The sequence below is a fragment of the Myotis myotis genome, unplaced genomic scaffold (assembly GCF_014108235.1).
Source record: "Myotis myotis isolate mMyoMyo1 unplaced genomic scaffold, mMyoMyo1.p scaffold_m19_p_1, whole genome shotgun sequence".
Classification (NCBI taxonomy): Eukaryota; Metazoa; Chordata; class Mammalia; order Chiroptera; family Vespertilionidae; genus Myotis; species Myotis myotis.
In genome coordinates this window covers 101,065,942-101,073,061 of record NW_023416313.1, presented here as the reverse complement: position 1 = coordinate 101,073,061, position 7,120 = coordinate 101,065,942, and the positions used below count along the sequence as shown (strand labels likewise).

Sequence of the window (7,120 nt, the reverse complement as noted above, 5' to 3'; positions counted from 1 at the left end):
CAAGAAATATTCAAAGTGATGAATGCCAAGAACCTACAACCAAGATTACTTTATCCAGCAAAGCTATCATTCAGAATAGAAGGTCAGATAAAGAGCTTCACAGATAAGAAAACGCTAAAGAAGTTCATCACCACCAAACCAGCATTATATGAAATGCTGAACGGTATTCTTTAAGAAGAGCAAGAAGAAAAAGGAACTCTTACCATTTGTCACAGCATGGATGGAAGTGGAGAGCAGATAAATACCACAGGATCTCACTCATTTGTGGAATATAATGAACAACATAAACTGATGAACAAGGACTGATCCAGAGACGGAGAGGCATTGATTGGACTGTCGGGCCTTGGAGGGAAGGTAGGGGAGGGTGGGGGTAAGGGGGAAAGACCAACCAAAGGACTTATATGCAAGCATATAGGCCTAACCAATGGACACGGACAACAGGGGGGGTGGGGGGGGACATGAGCGGGGGGTGGGGGGTAGAGGGTAACGTGGGGATAAGGACACATATGTAATATCTTAATCAATAAAAAATATTTAAAAAAAAAATTTCCCACACTATAACACAAAAGGAACAAAAAGATGTATAAAAAATTAATTAGATAATACTAGTAAGTCAGTGTTAAACTCCCTGATTTTAATTAATTATAATCTAAACTAATAAAAGACAAACATGCAAATTGACCATACCTTTGCTACGCCCTGGGCCACGCCCACCAGCCAATCAGAGCAACTATATGCAAACTAACCCAACCAAGATGGTGGCCAGCAGCCATGGAGCTGGAGCAAACAGGAGGCTTGGTTGCCCAGGCAATGGAGAAGGCCAAGCTTCCTGCCTGCCCTGAGGCAGCTGTGGCCTCCGCTCATGGCAACGAAGTTTCAATTATAGAAGACAAATAAATCCCAGATACCTGCTTCCAGCCAGCCTTCACTGGGAGCTTGGGTGGCTGGGGGCCGTAGCCAGCCTGCAAACAGCCATCAGCCCCTCACCCAGACTGGCCACACCCTCATGGGGTGAGGGTCCCCGCTGGGGGCCTTAGCCAGCCTGCAAACAGCCCTCAGCTCCTCACCCAGACTGGCCAGACACCCCAGCAGGACCCCCAACCCTGAAGGGGCTGTGGCAAGCCTGCAAACAGCCATCAGCCCCTCACCCAGGCTGGCAGGCACCCAGGGGGGACCCCCACCCTGAAGGGGCTGTGGCCAGCATGCAAACAGCCATCAGTCCCTCACCCAGGCTGGCTAGGCACTCCTATATAATAAAAGGGTAATATGCAATTTGACCTTAACAGCAGAATGACTGGGAATGACTGGTCACTATGACACACACTGACCACCAGGGGCAGATGCTCAGTGCAGGAGCTGGCCCTGGTGGTCAGTGCACTCCCACAGGGGGAGCTCTGCTCAGCCACAAGCCAGGCTGCCAGCTGCCAGTACAGCGGTGGTGGTGGGAGCCTCTTCCACCTCCTCAGCAGCACTAAGGATGTCCGACTGCAGCTTAGGCCTACTCCCTGCTGGCAAGTGGACATCCCCCGAGGGCTCCCAGGCTGCCACCGGGATGTCTGAATGCCAGCTTAGGCCCCATCCCCCAGGGAGCAGGCCTAAGCCAGCAGGTGGTCATTCCCTGAGGAGTCCCAGACTGTGAGAGGACACAGGCCGGGCTGAGGGACCTCCCCCAAGTGCACAAATTTTTGTGCACCGGGCCTCTAGTATGGTTATAAAATAGAATATACTTGTTCTTAAGAAATACACACTAAAGTGGTTCTGAAAAAAATTATATACATATAAAGTAAAAGAGAATGATAAAGCAAATATGGCAAGAAGTTAAGTTTCAGGTCACGGCACGTGGGGCGGAAGCGGCCGCAGCGGCGACCGCGAAGGCTGTCAGAGCTGGCGAGTGGCCGGGCAGAGCTGCCATGGAGCGACATTGCTGGCTGCCGCTGGAGGCCAACCCCAAGGTCACCAACCAGTTTCTCAAACAATTAGGCCTGCATCCTAAATGGCAATTTGTCTTTGTATATGGAATGGATCCTGAACTCCTTAGCATGGTACCGATACCAGTGTGTGCAGTATTACTTCTCTTCCCTATTACAGAAAAGTATTAAGTATTCAGAACAGAAGAGGAGGAAAAAATAAAATCTCAGGGACAAGATGTTAAATCGTCAGTATATTTCATGAAGCAAACAATCAGCAATGCCTGTGGAACAATTGGACTGATCCATGCTATTGCCAACAATAAAGACAAGATGCATTTTGAATCTGGATCAACCTTGAAAAAATTCCTAGAGGAGTCTGTGTCAATGAGCCCTGAAGAACGAGCCAGATACCTGGAGAACTATGACGCTATTCGAGTTACTCATGAGACCAGTGCCCATGAAGGTCAGACTGAGGCACCAAATATAGATGAAAAAGTAGATCTTCATTTTATTGCATTAGTTCACGTAGATGGGTATCTCTATGATTTAGATGGACGGAAACCATTTCCAATTAACCATGGTGAAACTAGTGATGAAACATTATTAGAGGATGCCATAGAAGTTTGCAAGAAGTTTATGGAACGTGACCCTGATGAATTGAGATTCAATGCAATTGCTCTTTCTGCAGCATAGTTTGTCAATAATGGAAACACCAAGTACTGTATTATTTGCAACAAAAATTTCATTTCTGCTGCCATACACTATCTCAAAAATTTTGATATTTTCATTAACTTGACTGATTAAACTTTATGTGAATTAAATTTTGAAAAAAAAAAGTTAAGTTTCTAAATCTGGTTGGAGGCTATGCATACATTCTTTGTACTATTCTTGCAATGTTCTTGCATATTTGAAATTATTTCCAAATAAATGGTATAAAAATTGTAAACTACATGGAGCATAAATCTACAAGATTCCCACCTTCATTTTTAAAAGTCCTATAAGAAATTAGCAGAAAAATTAGAGCAGGGAAAATAATCAATAAAATAATGGAAGACACACTCCCATAGCTGAAGAAAGACTCTTATCTTTTTTAAAAAATATATATATTTTATTGATTTTTTTACAGAGAGGAAGGGAGGGGGATAGAGAGTTAGAAACATCAATGAGAGAGAAACATCGATCAGCTGCCTCCTGCACACTCCCTACTGGGGATGTGCCCGCAACCAAGGTACATGCCCTTGACCAGAATCAAACCAGGGACCCTTGAGTCCGCAGGCTGACACTCTATCCACTGAGCCAAACCGGTTAGGGCAAAAGACTCTTATCTTAGAAAAAAAAAAATCAGGAGCCACACCTACACACATTTTAATACAATTTTAACCCATCAAGGATATAGTCAAAATGGTAAATGTTTTGAGAGGAAAGATGGTGGGGTTATCTAATTTTTAAAAAGAATCCAATTGGCATCACCACCTATGGAGGTTTTTTTTTTCTTTATTGATTAAGGTATTACATATGTGTCCTTATCGCCCCATTTGGTGATGAGATACTGAGTGTAATTTCGAGGGAAGGAGCTTTGGTGGTGCCACTCTCACTGCTGGGGTAAGCGCTGCCTCTGTAACAGCTCGCTGCAGAACAAACACTGCCCACTATTTTCATTTTTTGTTTTTTGTTTTCTTGTAAAAGCAAAAATCCTCTTCAAATTTCTTTCAATTGGCTAAAATACGTACTAATGTGGGTCTTTTGTAAAAGCAAAGTGGTATTTTCACCCAGGAAGCAAAATCTTTAGGATTGAGGTAATGCTCCAGAGAACGGCATTTTTGCACCTTATTTTATACATTACAATCAAAACAGGTGACATAAGTCGGTTACGTGAAATCCATTGGTGATAGATTAGAGAGGTGGGAGAAGGCAAAGCAGGGATTGGATAAAAAGTAAAATGATGAACACACACTGCTTTTACATGATGGGTGCAGGAGAGTTCACAGTCAACAGTTAACTCAATAACAATGAGGGGGTTTGTGGTCTCTGCATAGCGGTGCCTGTGTTTGAGGGTTTCAGAAAAAGGAAAATTGCTTTGACATTCCAAAGGTACGTTATCATAGATGCAAGAAGACAATAGACAGGCTCAGATAGAGTAAAGATTGACCTTTGTCAGGGAAGATACCAGCCTAGGACATGACTACCCACCATAAACTGCTTTTAGTTTAAAAAGTTTTAATTGGATTGTTTGCCTTCTTTTTGGATATTAACCCCTTATCAGATGTATAATTGGCAAATATGTTCTCCTATTCAGTAGGTTGTCTTTTCATTTCGTTGATGGTTCCTGTGCATAAACTTTTTAGTTTGATCTAGTCCCATTTATTTATTTTTTCTTTTGTTTCCCTTGCCTAAGGAGTATTACCAGAAGAACTATTGCTAGGAGAAATGTCTGAGATCTTACTGCCTATGTTTTCTTCTAGGACATTTATGGTTTCAAGTTTACATTTAAGTCTTTAATCCATTTTGAGTTTATTCTTATATATGGTGTAAGAAGGTGGTCTAAAAAAAAAGACTCATAGATACAGACAACAGTATGGTAATTACCAAGGGAATGGGGGTGGGGGTATGTAAAAAGGGGGTAAAGAGGTAATAAATGGTGACGGAAGGAGATTTTGGGTGTGAACACACAATTCAACATACAAATGATGTATTATAGAATTGTATACCTGAATTTTATTAATAATTTTATAACCAATGTCATCCCAATAAATTCAATTAAAATTTTTAAAAGCATCATTCAATCAAAAATATCACTCAAAGTGCATTGAATTATTTATTTTACTAAATTATTACTTTACTTTCAGAAAATTATTATATCTTCTCACATAGTAGTGTTAACATATAATACATTAGATGTTGGAAGTTGAAAAATACTTTATAATATATTGGTGATTCACTATAACACTTTTGGCCAAATCCATGCCATGTTACTAGTGAGAAATATTTCCTCTTATAAATTCCTTTGCTATAGCACTCAAAAAAAAAAAAAAGCGAGGTGGTGTAATGTAAACTTTCAAAAAGTAAAAGATACTGGTATATCAAAATATATACCTTAAATATATGCAATTTAGTCAATTATATCTCAATAAAGCTAGGGAGGGAGGGGTAGGAAGTCAATATGTGAATGCCAAAAATTAATGAATTAATCAATTAATTAGAACCTAAGAAATGGTCAAAAGAAACAATGAATAGCAATGAAACCAATAAAAGATTAGCTAAATAAAATTTAATGTTAAATAATAATGATCTGGAACTAATATCTCAGATTATCTCAACATGGGGGGAGAGGCTAGCAACAGGAGGTAGAATGAAATAAAAGGTACCGAGGTTCCTGGCTTGTTATGCAAGGATATATTTACTGATTTACTGGTATTTTAGATACTGATCGAAAAATATGCTCAAATGTATGCCTTACAAAATAAAGGTTAAGCTCTAGAAACTAGAGGAATAGGATGTATAATTTCCTAATCATAGGGAAAGAAAAACAGAATACAAATATTTTTATTAAAACAAGAGCAGGAAATTGGGAATATCAAAGGAATAAATAATTTGAAAGTATAAAAAATAAACATTACAAGTTAACATAGCTAGAATAATTCCACACATATCAACAACAATGAAAAGAAATGGCAAATGAGGTAAATTCCTTTATTAAAAATAGAAATTCATATATTGCATTATGAAACCCAGCTATCCAGAACACATCTTAAAAAATGACTCAGAATAAAAATATGGAGATATTAAATGCTTTTATTAAAAGGCCAAGGAATGGGGAGGCAGGGAGGGTGGAGGTGGGCAAAGAATAGAGAAAACTCCTGTAATAATGACAACATTAAAAAAATGTTTTAATAAAAAAGTAAAGTAAGTACTACAGTAAACCACATACATTATAATTAAAGGTCAAAGTATAAAGTGGGTATGTGTATATATAATTAAAATGTTTCATATGATAAAGCATACAGTCAATACATCTCATGAAATTTGAGGCATAGACTTAAAATATATAAAATCCAATAAAATGCAAAAATAAATCTATAATAGGAGACTATAACATTCTTTTCTCGGTTCATGACAAATCAAATACACAAATATAGGTAAGGATATAGAAATTGTGAATAAAACAACTAAGGTTTGATCTAATTGACATGCAGAAAAGGAATATAGCATGATCTGCTTACTAAGTCATGTTGATCAGAATTTTAACAATGATCTTAGAGTTCAAATAATTATTTGCTAGATTAATTTCTTACATTGAGGGCTATTACAAATCAATCACTCACATCACAATTGACTAGATGTTATAAAACAACTTTATACTGTAAAGTCTTGGTAATGATTCTCCTGAAAGTTAACAAACACATCAGGAAAGAGGAAAGAGTTGAGTTTGAAGAAATTCTATAAAACAGTGACAGATGGTAAAGCCATTCTTTGACATGGAAAATTGGGAAACCAATGCATTTAGAGTAGGAAGTATAGCACATATCCTGTATTTATTACTAAGTTTAAAAGTTGTAACCATAAAATGGTGTGACCTTTAAAATTGTGGGCTCACTGAAAACTTTGATATTTGTAAGCATAGCATCTGTTACAAGCCATTTGTTCTTCTTTCCCTTACGATTGCCCACACAAATAACCAAATTATCTTGCTCAGCAAATTTGATTTAGCTCAAAGTTGAGTGAGCTAAAGTGACAGTGATCCATGTTGCAAAATAATTTCTAACAAAAAACGTCTTATTTGATCAGTAGAATCTTTTTAAGAGAGGAAAATATAAAAACTAGGACTAGACATATTGAAATTCCTAGTCTTTCTTGTTTGGCCACAATAATTTATCTTCCAAAATTGTCCTTTACACAGTTATGAGTGAGGGTCTTAGAGTCTTACCCAAACATCTCTTAAGAAAAAAGCAGAGATAATGGTGACCCTAAAAGATTTCACACAAAACTATCGATTCACTCTACCAAATATTGTCCCCAAGATCACAAAAGTACCTTGCACATCTGCATGTCAATACCATAACTGTGAAAACACTTGAGTGAGGTCAGAGTAAAGAAATTTTAGAGTAAAAGGAAGACTCACCAGCACTGACCATGGATAACATAGACCTGTGTTTACAATAATGGATCTAGCACATCTTTGATAATCATTTATGAAGATTTTAGAAAAAAAT

At 38.2% G+C, this 7,120-nt stretch overlaps 1 pseudogene; it reads left to right on the top strand.

The window, feature by feature from the left end:
- Positions 1–1,895: 1,895 nt before the first annotated feature.
- LOC118674620 lies at positions 1,896–2,731 on the top strand (annotated as a pseudogene).
- Positions 2,732–7,120: the final 4,389 nt, after the last annotated feature.